We start from the raw sequence: 14,307 nt of genomic DNA, 5'->3' as shown, positions 1-14,307 counted from the left end.
ATCCTATCCTCAGTCTTGATTGGATGGCTGTGGATTGATCAGTGACAAAGCAGACTACAGTGATATTATATCCAGGTGAGTAATGGCAAGGTAGGGAAACCCCTCTCCACATCTCAACCCTCTTCATCATGTAATCAATCACATTTATTTAATCGCTAATAGACCAGACACTAACTAGAGGCAAGAGACAGAACTAGTCTGTTTGGTAACATCGCTAATAGACCAGACACTAACTAGAGGTAAGAGACAGAACTAGTCTGTTTGGTAACATCGCTAACAGACCAGACACTAACTAGAGGCAAGAGACAGAACTAGTCTGTTTGGTGACATCGCTAACAGACCAGACGCTAACTAGAGGTAAGAGACAGAACTAGTCTGTTTGGTAACATCGCTAATAGACCAGACACTAACTAGAGGTAAGAGACAGAACTAGAGGTAAGAGACAGAACTAGTCTGTTTGGTAACATCGCTAACAGACCAGACACTAACTAAAGTCTATTAATCTAAAGTGGAAGTTGGGAAAGTTATATTTGAGTGTATCAGTGAAACGTGAGGGAGGCCCCGCTCTCTCGCTTTCCCAGACGCTTATTTAATTTCATTCCGATCTCCTTTGCATTATTGTAGCCTTTTCTGTAGCCTGTCAACTATGTGTCTGTCTATCACTCTTCTCTCCTCTCCGCACAGGCCATACAAACGCTTCACACGGCGTGGCTGCTGCCACTCTAATCTGATGGTCCCTGCGCGCACGACCAACGTGGAGTTCCAGGTCTCCGGTAGTCTCTGGAACTGCCATTCTGCGGCCAACAAGGCAGAGTTCATCTCAGCCTATGCCACCCTCCAGTCCCTCGACTTCTTGGCGCTGACGGAAACATGGATTACCACAGAAAACACTGCTACTCATACTGCTCTTTCCTCGTCTGATCATGTGTTCTCGCATACCCCGAGAGCATCTGGTCAGCGCGGCGGTGGCACAGGAATCCTCATCTCTCCCAAGTGGACATTCTCTCTTTTCCCCCTGACCCATCTGTCTATCTCCTCATTTGAATTCCATGCTGTCACAGTCACTAGCCCATTCATATGGAGGACTAAAAGTGCCACAATTAAATAAATAAATACACCATTAAATAATTACTTAAATGTGTCATTAATTAATTAAATGTGTCATTAATTAATTAAAATTAGAATTAAATACATAAATGTGTAATTAAATGTATCATTAATTAATTCAAATACCGATTCATTTTATGTAAAATACATATATAATTATTTCACTATTTACATTTACATTTCATGGTCCTGCGTTGGAGTGATTCATGAATTACTTAAAACTGTCAAACTGACCCATCAAAAGTTGGTAGGCGGAACCTAACGCCTGATTGGTTACCCTCTGCATCAAGCCAAAACAAATCAATTCCGGATAATGGATTGATGCAGAGCTACTGAACACATTCCAATACACTGGGTGGCGCTATTCACCTCTACGTTGGTTTAGTTACACGGTTAAACAGTACTTTCATTGCAACGGCTAAAAATCAAGAGAAGACTCGGTCCTGCTAGCCCCAATGTTGAGACGCTGTGTGAGGTGCAGGACAAAATGTCTAAAAGTTGCCCGGAGCTGCTGAGAGAAGCAGCGAATTTGATTGAGGAAGCTCTGAGCAGAAGTCCAACGGCTCCCGCGGCACCGGTGACTCCGGCAGCTCAGTCACAGCAGATACCGGCCGCTCAATCACGTACACCTGTCCAAGGTAAGCTAAGTAATTTCATGTTAGCCAGGTGTGCTACTATTTAATGATTCGGGACACACGTGTAGGTTAAATTAGATCGACTCGAACATGTATTTGCATGCGGTATTATGATGCTTCGTGCGTGACACGTTTATTGTTAATGGGGGGGGAAGCATAAACCTAGCTAGTTCGCTAATCGGCTAAATGGTGTTAGCTGGCTTGAGCATCCCAAGATAGAAGTAGAGGCTGTTTTAGCTGACTGGTGACCATTGAGCTGTTACGTTTTTCTGTGTTGCAGCGGAGGTAGCAAGGCTCTTTGCGCCATATAACATTGGAGCCAGAAGGAATATGACGAGACGACCAGCACAAGTCCAAGTTAGCCGAAGAAGCTACACACACACTGTCTGTTGTTTGGCTGACCACAATGCGGATAAAATTCCAAGCGTACTGTTTAAAGCTGAACTTCTTACTTCAGGACTTGGAGAGCAAAAAGTAACATTTTCAGGTCAGTGCGAAACTAGGCATTTACCAAAAGTAAAAAAAGTTTGTACTGTCTGTGGCTTGTTGAAATTATTTGCATTTCTTTTTATAGTGACTCAAACTTAATTGGTGTTCATAGTGTCAATAATAGTTATCACAGGCTTATTTGCTTAATTTAAGGTGAGGTGAGTTATGATTTTGTTTTGTTTTTTTCTCCAGGGAATGACCACGATCCCATGGTTATAACAAATAAACTGATGGAAGTGTTTCCGAAGCTCCAACAAGGGGGAGGCTTTGAATTTCTAAAACTTGTAGGATCTACTCGCAGTCTAAATCTTGCGTTGCTTCAGTGTCCCAGCACTGGATACACCCTTGCCTATCTGAAAGATCCATCGACGATGATTGGACAGGCTACAATCTACATACGTCCACTTCAACAGGATCTACCCTTAGATTGTGTACATACATTTACAGAGACTTAGTTTAATACATAATCAAAACAAAGATTACTGGTGACTTTTAATCATTAATTAAAAGCCATTTGTTGTTGTTGTTGTTAGGAGAGCTCACGTCCTGCCTCTGGTCCAGTCATCCCCTGCATCACTTGTCAGAAGGAAGTTCCCTTTTCAGAGATGAAGCTGCACAGATTGAGCTGCAATGGGTATGTACTTCTTAAAGCAATGCAAGGGTAGCATAATTTATTTTCTTTGGGAATATGTCTCTCTTATTGTTGTGCACACAAATAAGCGAGTATGACCATCATTTCAATTGTGTTAACTTCAAGGACACCCATGCGGGAATCAGAAAGAGAACAAGAGGGAGGCCAAAGTGAAGAAAATGATAGTGAGACAGCCCTAGTCAGTGACAGTGTTCCAGTGAGGCCTGAAACATCAGCTGAGAGTGCAGTAGTACCGGCAGTGATTGTCAACGAGGAGTTGGATCGCAAAGAAACAGACAGTGGTTTGTGTCATCACAATAGTGTTGCTATAAGATTGTGTGTAACTGAAAAGTTAATAGAAAGATAACACCTGTAGGATATAATTAGATAAGATAATACAGTTACAGACAATTAATAACATGCAACTGGGTTTTTCTATTTTTCTAATATTTAGTTGTAGTTGTTTAGTAGTGCTGTTTTTATGTCAACTCAGCGTTGTGACAGGTTCTGAAGATGTTGGGTCTCACGTTTTGTCAGTGAAATGAACAGAATTTTCCTCCTGTTCTGTAGAGTGAGAGGATATCTGTATATGCAGGTAACATGCCAACTCACAATATGTCTCTCTGTAATAGATAACTTTATTGTTGTTGTTTGTTTAGAATGGAAGCTTATTAAAGAACCCACTCAAGCTGCCAAAGTTTTCAAAGAGAATCTGCTAAGGGAACATGCAACTGGGAAACCACTTAGAATGAAGATGGATGTAAGGGACTCTGAAGAGGACAGGGAACGGGAGCTTCTCTTATTCTATAAACAGCAGCAAGAATGGGCATGTCCACTTCATTGTACTCTGGTTGGTAAGTAATATAACATTTATAATATAAATACATCAGTACAGTTTATACCACTCAAGTAGCTTATATGTAATTGTTAAATGGGAGAATGGAATGCACAAAATTATATAATTGATAAAAATGTTATATGTATGTATGTGAATATTGTGCACAATATACTCTTGTTATCTGGAATAATCAATATTAAGGATGCTATTCTAGAATTACAGCCAATAGAAGTTTTTCTCCCTTTCTTGTTAAATGTTACCAAATCCAGTTACCTGTATTAGGCCGCCACTTTTTTTCCAGTGTTATTATCAGTATTTTATTTCAGGTGATGTTGCTATCGGAGAGGGAGTGATGCGGTACTTTATGACAACAATCATATCCAAACTCCAGTTTGGATTCAGTCTAGATCTTGGTAAGTATCTTACTAATTTTTTGAAGGTTAATCCATCTATAAATTGCAGAAATGTCTGTCTGTAGCGCATGTCTCTCAGTTAGTCCGATGGATTTCAAACTTGACAGGTGTCTTGCTCTGGTCACGAGTAAGTGCAGTGCCAAGTTTGACGACGTTTGGATAAACGCAAAAGATAGCGTTACATATATAGGTAAAAGAAGCACACATTGGCTTTTGCCGCTCTTGCTGCTTGCCATTCTCACACTGCATGCAACGCTGACTGAGCACCTGTTTGTGTCGTGACTCACTCTACACCGCCTCTCTCTATGCGCGCGCACACACACACACGCGTACACGTACGTTCTGGTGGTTGATGAACGCGGATATGTGCTGTTTAGCGGAGGGCCGGTGGGCAATGTTTTGTGTCAGGTAAGTCTGTAGTAGGGTATACAGGGGAATTGAATTTGAAGTGGTTTGGGGTCCTTCTGTAAGTCATTTTGGAGTAGGCTACAATTTGGTTTAAGTGAATTCTACAAGCAGCAATACCACAGGCCAAGTAATCGCCACTAGTATGATGTAATATATCTATCTATCTATCTATCTATCTATCTATCTATCTATCTATCTATCTATCTATCTATCTATCTATCTATCTATCTATCTATCTATCTATCTATCTATCTATCTATCTATCTATCTATCTATCTATCTATCTATCTATCTATCTATCTATCTATCATACATTTTTATTTAATGTATTTAAGAGGTTAATTGTTGTGACTTTATTCCCTGCTCTCTTGGTACTTTACAGGAGGAATGGGCCGAACACTGCTATTTGAGGGTGAACCTGACCATCTTGTTCCAGCAGCATCAGAGGCACTTATTGAAAGCAACCTCTTCCGGGTTGCAGGAAGGATGTTGGGCCACACCTTTCTGCATGATGGTCCCCATGTCACAGGACTAAGTCCTGCTGTAATTCATGTACTGTTCAATGGGGACCCTGAAATGGCTACTGTTGTTACAGAAGAGTGTCCTGATCTGCACATCAGGAGCATCATAGAACTGGTATGTAACCTAAAAGAATATTTGCAATGTAAAAAATATTGCTTGGGCAGATATAATAACTTGTATGGTCTTAATTCTAGCTTGAACATGAAGATCTTACACCGGAACAGAAGGACACAGTTTCAGATCTTTCCATGTCTTGGGATCTTCTGGCAGTCACCAAAACAAATCGGAGATGGCTACATAACAAACTTCTACTCCATGCAGTGAGTTCCTGCTGGTTAAGTGACAGAATTCATCGCTGTACTTGTTGAAATTATAGAATGTGTTGTGAACCCTGGCTTGTTATGTTAACACGAGAGTTTAAGTACTAGAGTTTTAATGGATTTTTATAAAGCACTTTATTGTGTTTATTAACATTTTTCCTACTGTGCCAACTTTTGTCAAATTTGGGTTAAGGATTTGGGCTGTAATATGGGTCGGTCTGTCTCTTAGGTCGTTGGGAGGACCATGCGCCAAATTAAACAGTTGAGAAAGGGACTGAAAGATGTGATGGTATGGCCCCTGCTGACATCTAGGCCGGATGTTGTACCACTTCTTTTCCCCAAAATGGCTGAAATGCAGTTCACACCCCAGGTAAGTCAGTAATTTAGTTATATTTGTGACTTAACTTGATGAATTTACGTGTATTTTCAATGACTGAGATGGATATTTTTCCATTTTCTAAGAATTTGATCTGCATAGTCCTTCACCAAAATAAGTTCTCCCTTTTTTTAAATTACAATTTTTGTTTTCTTTAAGATGCTCCTAGAAAAAATCACATGGCCAGTTGAGGACAGTGATGATGAAGACTTTGACTTAGACACCACCTGCCGCATCACTGGCTTTCTAAGGATGTTCATTGAAACCGGTATAAACCTTATTTTCTCTCTTTACAAATGCTTCTATGTCTCATGGATAGATATGATCAATTACAGTTGAACTAAATGTCTTTAATCCATTTTATGACTTTTAGCTTCATCAGGTACCCTGGCCCAGCTGCTGACATTCTGGGTTGGCTGGGAGATGCTTCCTCCTGAACTGAGAGTGGAGATTTCTGGGGGAACCCTTCCTACGTCCTCCACATGCTTTGAAACCCTAAAGCTGCCAGCTCATTTCAAACTCTACATGGACTTTGAGAAAGCACTTGTCGCTGCCATAAAAAGTACTGGATTTGGGCTTGTTTAAGTTTTTTCAGACGTCAATTAGGGCTGGGCAATATTTTAATATTATATCTATCGTGATATAAGACTAGATATCGTCTTAAGGTGCTTTTCCATTACCAGTACCTACTTGACTCGCCTCGCCTCGCCTCGCTGTGCGTCCGTTTCCCATTGCAGATTTTAGGACGAGGCGAGTAGGTACCATGTAATGGAAAAGCACCATTAGATTTTGAAGAAGTGTAATATCGTTACATGGTAAGTTTAGTCTTTTCCTGGTTTCAAAGGCTGCATTACAGTAAAGTGATGTCATTTTCTGAACTTACCAGACTGTTCTAGCTGTTCTATTATTTGCCTTTTACCACTTAGTCATTATATCCACAATATGATAGTTATTTATCCGAAATCTAAATGTGGAAGATATTTTGTGAATGCACCAATTGTCAACCTTACAATATCGTTGCAATATCGACATCAAGGTGTTAGGTCAAAAATGTGATATTTGATTTTCTCCATATTGCCCAGCCCTAATGTCAATGCATACACAGTTCAGATGAATTGACACAAGTTCAGTGTCTTTGAAAACATTAACACACTGTGCAGTAGTTGACTTTTTTTTCTTCCATTTACTAAAATCAAACTGTTCTGCACCTTCAGTGCTAACAGTACAGCATTCATGTTAGTCATTCTGTGGACCATAATGAGACAGGAAGCTTCAAAGAAACAGCTTTTTTTCCTTTCTTTTAAAAGGAAAGTAAACTTTCAGTTTTTCCTTGCTTGTTCTAACACAACAAATAAAAACATGGGTTGGACATCAGTCTAAGATTCTTGATAACACTTCCACAGTCTCTACATATAGTCTAAGTGCATCAGTAACAGAAACTCCTGGAGCTGGCAAAATTGCAACCTCTTCATCTGAGCGCTCACGGGCCAGCTGAACCTCGGGGACTGACACAGTGCCTCGATGAAGGCAGTGAGGTCCGTTCCAATCGATCCCATATTCTTCAGGAACCTGAATGGATGACAAGCATAATCAGTCTTGTACTTAAAACTAGTTTGACATGTCCTTACACAAGATTGTTATTTTTGGTCACCAAGGCAGTGAGAAATGAAATGTTACTTATTCAGTTTTTTAAAATAATACAGCTTTGCATAGTATGCACTGTAGAAACTACAGCTCACAGGTTGATGTCTTTCCATAAGCGGGCTTCCTTCACCTTTCAAAGGGGCAGAGCTCCAAATTAAAAATACATTTAAATAATGCCCATATTATTATCTACTCACTTGGAACATGCACACCTCTTGCATTCAGGTGACCACGCATTAGCTTGTAGCCGGTGTTTGGATGACTTTGTGAATTTCACTTACAATACGGTCTAACTCCTCATCATTCACAGCTGAATAGAGATCTGTCTTTCTGTACAAACAAGAAAAACACAACATCAAGTAATGTTACCTTAAACGTCATATTCTTTCCGAGTGTATGAGAGCAGCAATTCATAAACAGAAAACTCATGAATTTAGTGTAAATACCTTAAACTGTATTGTTGCATGCGCCTCCTGATGGTCCTCTTTGACACACCGAACATCGCTGCAAATTTGAACTGCGGGAACTCCACAAAGAAGTTGATGCTCCAGAACTGCACTCGGTATGTCAAACGCCAAACGCCCCGGTCCCTGTGTGTGTTGGGCCTGAAGTGCCCTGGTACCAGAGAAGCGGTGGACAACTTCTTCTAGATTTGCAATCACTCTGTGGTCGATATCTTCGTCGGAAAGTGCGGAAATGACTCCAACAACTTCAATAAGTTCCTCTGCTTTACTAGCTACATGCTCTGGGTCAGCAGGTCCTGCTTCTACATCCTCTGCTAAGTTTAAAATGTCTCTAACCAACTCCCTGGAAAGTTCACGGAGATCCTCCATTGTCTCTATCCAGGTTGGCCTACTCTACTTCAGACCAAAGCAATGGATCAGACTAGATTCGCGTTAGCCCCGCCCACTGACTTTGATGGGTCAGTTTGACAGTTTTAAGTAATTCATGAATCACTGCAATGCAGGATCATGAAATGTAAATGTAAATAGTGAAATAATTATATATGTATTTTACATAAAATGAATCGGTATTTGAATTAATTAATGATACATTTAATTACACATTTATGTATTTAATTCTAATTTTAATTAATTAATGACACATTTAATTAATTAATGACACATTTAAGTAATTATTTAATGGTGTATTTATTTATTTAATTGTGGCACTTTTAGTCCTCCATACATTCAAGCTTAACATCCTTGTCATTTATCGCCCTCCAGGTTCCCTTGGAGAGTTCATCAATGAGCTTGACGCCTTGATAAGTTCCTTTCCTGAGGATGGCTCACCCCTCACAGTTCTGGGTGACTTTAACCTCCCTACGTCTGCCTTTGACTCATTTCTCTCTGCCTCCTTCTTTCCACTCCTTTCCTCTTTTGACCTCACCCTCACACCGTCCCCCCCTACTCACAAGGCTTGACCTCATCTTTACTAGATGCTGTTCTTCTACTAATCTCACTGCAACTCCCCTCCAAGTCTCTGACCACTACTTCGTATCCTTTTCTCTCTCGCTCTCCTCCAACACTACTCACTCTGCCCCTTCTCAGATGGTAATGTGCCGTCGCAACCTTCGCTCTCTCTCTCCCGCTACTCTCTCCTCTTCCATCCTATAATCTCTTCCCTCTGCTCAATCCTTCTCCCTCCAATCTCCTGATTCTGCCTCCTCAACCCTCCTCTCCTCCCTCTCTGAATCTTTTGACTCTCTATGTCCCCTATCCTCCCGGCCGGCTCGGTCCTCCCCTCCTGCTCCGTGGCTTGACGATTCATTGCGAGCTCATAGAACAGGGCTCCGGGCAGCCGAGTGGAAATGGAGGACAACTAGACTCCCTGCGGACCTGTCATCTTTCCACTCCCTCCTCTCTACATTCTCCTCCTCCGTTTCTGCTGATAAAGCCACTTTCTACCACTCTAAATGTCAAGCCTCTGCCTCTAGTAAGCTCTTTGCCACCTTCTCCTCCCTGCTGCATCCTCCTCCTCCTCCCCCTCCCTCCTCCCTCTCTGTGGATGACTTCGTCAACCATTTTGAAAAGAAGGTTGACGACATCCGATCCTCATTTACTGTAGTAAGTCAAATGACACCGCTGGTCCTGCTCACACTGCCCTACCCTATGCTTTGACTTCTTTCTCCCCTCTCTCTCCAGATGAAATCTTGCGACTTGTGACGGCTGGCCGCCCAACAACCTGCCCGCTTGACCCTATCCCCTCCTCTCTTCTCCAGACCATTTCCGGAGACCTTCTACCTTACCTCACCTCGCTCATCAACTCATCCTTGTCCACTAGCTATGTCCCTTCCATCTTCAAGAAAGCGAGAGTTGCACCCCTCCTCAAAAAACCTACACTCGATCCCTCCGATGTCAACAACTACAGACCAGTATCCCTTCTTTCTTTTCTCTACAAAACTCTTGAGCGTGCCGTCTATAGCCAACTCTCCTGCTATCTCTCTCAGAATGACCTTCTTGATCCAAACCAGTCAGGTTTCAAGACTGGTCATTCAACTGAGACTGCTCTTCTCTGTGTCACGGAGGCTCTCCGCACTGCTAAAGCTAACTCTCTCTCCTCTGCTCTCATCCTTCTAGACCTATCTGCTGCCTTTGATACTGTGAACCATCAGATCCTCCTCTCCACCCTCTCCGAGTTGGGTATCTCCGTTGCGGCTCACTCTTGGATTGCGTCCTACCTGACAGGTCACTCCTACCAGGTGCCGTGGCGAGAATCTGTCTCCGCACCATGTGCTCTCACCACTGGTGTCCCCCAGGGCTCAGTTCTAGGCCCTCTCCTATTCTCTCTATACACCAAGTCACTTGGCTCTGTCATATCCTCACATGGTCTCTCCTATCATTTCTACACAGACGACACACAATTAATCTTCTCCTTTCCCCCTTCTGATAATCAGGTGGTGAATCGCATCTCTGCATGTCTGGCAGACATATCAGTGTGGATGTCGGATCACCACCTCAAGCTGAACCTCGGCAAGACGGAGCCGCTCTTCCTCCCGGGGAAGGACTGCCCGCTCCATGATCTCGCCATCACGGTTGACAACTCTGTTGTGTCCTCCTCCCAGAGTGCAAAGAACCTTGGCGTGACCCTGGACAACACCCTGTCGTTCTCCGCTAACATCAAAGCAGTGACCCGATCCTGTAGGTTCATGTTCTACAACATTCGCAGAGTACGACCCTACCTTACACAGGGAGCGGCACAGGTCCTAATCCAGGCACTTGTCATCTCCCGTCTGGATTACTGCAACTTGCTGTTGGCTGGGCTCCCTGCCTGTGCCATTAAACCCCTACAACTCATCCAGAACGCTGCAGCCCGTCTGGTGTTCAACCTTCCCAAGTTCTCTCACGTCACCCCGCTCCTCCGTACACTCCACTGGCTTCCAGTTGAAGCTCGCATCTGCTACAAGACCATGGTGCTTGCCTACGGAGCTGTGAGGGGAACGGCACCTCCTTACCTTCAGGCTCTGATCAGTCCCTACACCCAAAGGAGGGCATTGCGTTCTTCCACCTCTGGCCTGCTGGTCCCCCTTCCTCTGCGGAAGCACAGTTCCCGCTCAGCCCAGTCAAAACTGTTCGCTGCTCTGGCACCCCAATGGTGGAACAAGCTCCCTCACGACACCAGGACAGCGGAGTCACTGACCACCTTCTGGAGACACTTGAAACCCTACCTCTTTAAGGAATACTTGGGATAGTATAAAAGTAATCCTTCTACCCCACCCCTACCCCCACCCCACCCCCACAAAAAAACAAACAAAAACAAAAAAACATTGATTTAAAAAAACATTTAAAACAGAACAAATTTTAACAAAAAACAAATAATAAAAAAATAATAATAAATGAAATAGATATAAAATAAATAATATATAAAAAACACTAGAAATAATAATATAAAAACAAAAACCACAATAAAAAAATGTCTATATATAAATATAAAACAAAAATTTTAAAATACAAATTTAGACAAATATAAAATTATTTTTTTGTAAAGTGGTTGTCCCACTGGCTATCATAAGGTGAATGAACCAATTTGTAAGTCGCTCTGGATAAGAGAGTCTGCTAAATGATGTAAATGTAAATTTATATCAGCAGATGTCACAAAGTGCTATACAGAAACCCAGCCTAAAACCCCAAATGGCAAGCAATGCAGATGTAGAGGCACGGTAGCTAGGAAAAACTCCCTAGAAAGGCAGGAACGTAGGAAGAAACCTAGAGAGGAATCAGGCTCTGAGGGGTGGCTAGTCCTCTTCTGGCTGTTTCGGGTGGAGATTATAAGAGTACATGGCCATTTAAGGCCAGATTGTTCTTTAAGATGTTCAAACGTTCATAGATGACCAGCAGGGTCAAATAATAATCAGTGGTTGTAGAGGGTGTAACAGGTCAGTACCTCAGGAGTAAATGTCAGTTGGCTTTTCATAACTGAGCAGTCAGAGGTCGAGACAGCAGATGCGGTAGAGAGAGACAGTCGAAAACAGCAGGTCCGGGACAAGGTAGCACGTCCGGTGAACAGGTCAGGGTTCCCTAGCCACAGGAAGAATAGTTGAAACTGGAGCAGCAGCACAACCAGGTGGACTGGGGACAGCCAGGAGTCATCAGGCCAGGTAGTCCTGAGGCATGATCCTAGGGCTCAGGTCCTCCGGGAGGGAGAGCGGGAGACAGAGAGAATTAGAGGGAACATACTTAAATTCACACAGGACACCAGATAAGACAGGAGAATTACACCAGATATATCCCCCGGCACATAGACTATTGCAGCATAGATACTGGAGACTGAGACATGTGGCCCATGTCTAGACATGTGGAGCCTCGCTTAGCCTGGCTGTGATAATGAATCTGTGGCCCTCAGCACTTGACCCAGGCTGTATGTGCTAATATAATTTGTCTACCCAGGCCTTGACTGTCAACCAGGTCCCTAAGAGGGGTCTGCAATTTGCACACATACTGTACATTTGCTGGAGCGGAAGCATGCACGTGTCAGAGGGTGTGGAGACCTTTATCATGACCATTTCTTCCTGCCTTCCTGTATTGTACTAGGTTATATTCATATTTCAATTACTGAGCAATTTTATAATATTAGCTCAATAATAAACAAAAGATCAATCAACAGTGAATAGAATGATAGAATAGAATACAGAACACCTCTATGGCTGGTGTGAAAACAGCGTGATCCTCAATGTTTCAGTCACTCAGTATGAACACATTATTGGAAAATAAATAGAGGTGCTGAAGAATTGGAAATATTAGCATGAGGTGCTAAAATCCAGAGCACATAATTAAATGTACAATGAATGTCATCTTCAGTTAGGGCGTTTACAGGATACATTCCTAGCCCATTATTATTTTCTAAATTCTTCAAGCTCTACAACCATTTTCGATTCTTGCCATAGATTTTCAAGCAGATTTATGTCAAAACTGTAACTCGGCCACTCAGGAACATTCACTGTCTTCTTGGTAAGCAACTCCAGTGTAGATTTGGCCCTGTGTTTCAGGTTATTGTTATGGGTATGCTGGCCTACACATAATATCCCATAATGTCAAAGTGTCAAATTTTTACAAATTCATATAAAATGAAAAGGTGAAATGTCTTGAGTCAATAAGTATTCAACCCCTTTGTTATGGCAAGCCTAAATAAGTTCAGGAGTACAAATGTACTTAACAATTCACATAATAAGTTACATGGACTCACTCTGTGTGCAATAATAGTGTTTTCCAATGCCTTGCAAAGGGCAGATATTGGTAGATGGGGGAAAAAAGCAGATATTGAATATCCATTTTAGCATGGTGAAGTTATTAATTACACTTTGGATAGTGTATCAATAAACCCAGTCACTACAAAGATACAGGCGTACTTCCTAACTCAGTTACCGGAGAGGAAGGAAACCGCTCAGGGATTTTAACATGAGGCCAATGGTGACATTAAAACAGTTACAGAATTGATGGCTGTGATAGGAGAAAACTGAGGATGGATCAACAACATTTGTCACGGATTCAGCCGAGGCTGCTCCTCCTCCTTGCTCGGGCAGGCTTCGGCGTTCGTCGTCCCCGGAGTACTAGCTGCTGCCGATCGATGTTTCGGTGTTTGTCTTGTTTGGTCTTTATTGTTTACACCTGTTTCCCATTATGTTGGATTGTATTCCCTATATTAACCCCTGTCTCTCATTGGTATTTTGTGTGTTATTGTTTGTTGTCATTCCGGCAGTTCTTGTATGTACGGGTCTTTGTGCTTTCCTTCCTGTTTGGAGGTTTGTTGTTTTGTACGTTGATTTTACTGTGTTCAGTAAAATACGTTGCCAGCCGCTCTGTGTCCTGCTTTTGATTTCGCTACCGCATACACGTCACGTGACAACATTGTAGTTACTCCACAATACTAACCTAAAGGACAGCGTGAAAAGAAGGAAGCCTGTACAGAATACAAATATTCCAAAACATGCATCCTGTTTGCAATAAGGCACTAAAGAAAAACTGCAAAGAATGTGGCAAAGAAATTAACTTTATGTCCAGAATAAAAAGCGTTATGTTTGGGGAAAATCTAGCACAACACATCACTGAGTACCACTCTTCATATTTTCAAGCATAGTGGTGGCTGCATCATGTTATGGGTATGCTTGAAATCGTTAAGGACTGGGGAGTTTTTCAGGATAAAAAATAAACGGAATAGAGCTAAGCACAGGCAAAATCCTAGAGGAAAACCTGGTTCAGTCTGCTTTCCACCAGACACTGGGAGACGAGCTCACCTTTCAGCAGGACAAAAACCTAAAACACAAGGTCAACTATAAACTGGAGTTGCTTACCAAGACAACATTGAAGGTTCCTGAGTGGCCTAGTTACAGTTTTGACTTAAATCGGCTTGAAAATCTATAGCAAGACTTGAAAATGTCTGTATAGCAATGAGGAACAAACAACTTGACAGAGATTGAAGAATTTTTTT

At 42.2% G+C, this 14,307-nt stretch overlaps 2 long non-coding RNA genes across 3 annotated transcripts; both read left to right on the top strand.

Annotated features, from left to right (window-relative positions):
• The first annotated feature begins 2,680 nt into the window (after positions 1-2,680).
• On the top strand, positions 2,681-5,307 carry LOC311142009. Of its 2 annotated transcripts, none has more exons than XR_014614264.1 (5): positions 2,681-2,865; positions 3,522-3,716; positions 4,027-4,113; positions 4,904-5,157; positions 5,238-5,307. It is a non-coding gene; the product is annotated as an uncharacterized lncRNA (long non-coding RNA). The 2 variants fall into 2 exon arrangements; XR_014614265.1 differs by lacking the exon at positions 2,681-2,865 and adding an exon at positions 3,081-3,164.
• Position 5,308: 1 nt separating this feature from the next.
• Positions 5,309-5,998, top strand: LOC311142008. The gene is made up of 3 exons (XR_014614263.1): positions 5,309-5,363; positions 5,593-5,733; positions 5,899-5,998. It is a non-coding gene; the product is annotated as an uncharacterized lncRNA (long non-coding RNA).
• The last annotated feature ends 8,309 nt before the right edge of the window (positions 5,999-14,307 follow it).

This window comes from Coregonus lavaretus, assembly GCF_964263955.1.
Source record: "Coregonus lavaretus genome assembly, chromosome: 15".
In the NCBI taxonomy this organism is placed as follows: Eukaryota; Metazoa; Chordata; class Actinopteri; order Salmoniformes; family Salmonidae; genus Coregonus; species Coregonus lavaretus.
The sequence above is the reverse complement of the archived record's forward strand: the minus strand, read 5'-3'. Positions and strand labels throughout refer to the sequence as shown.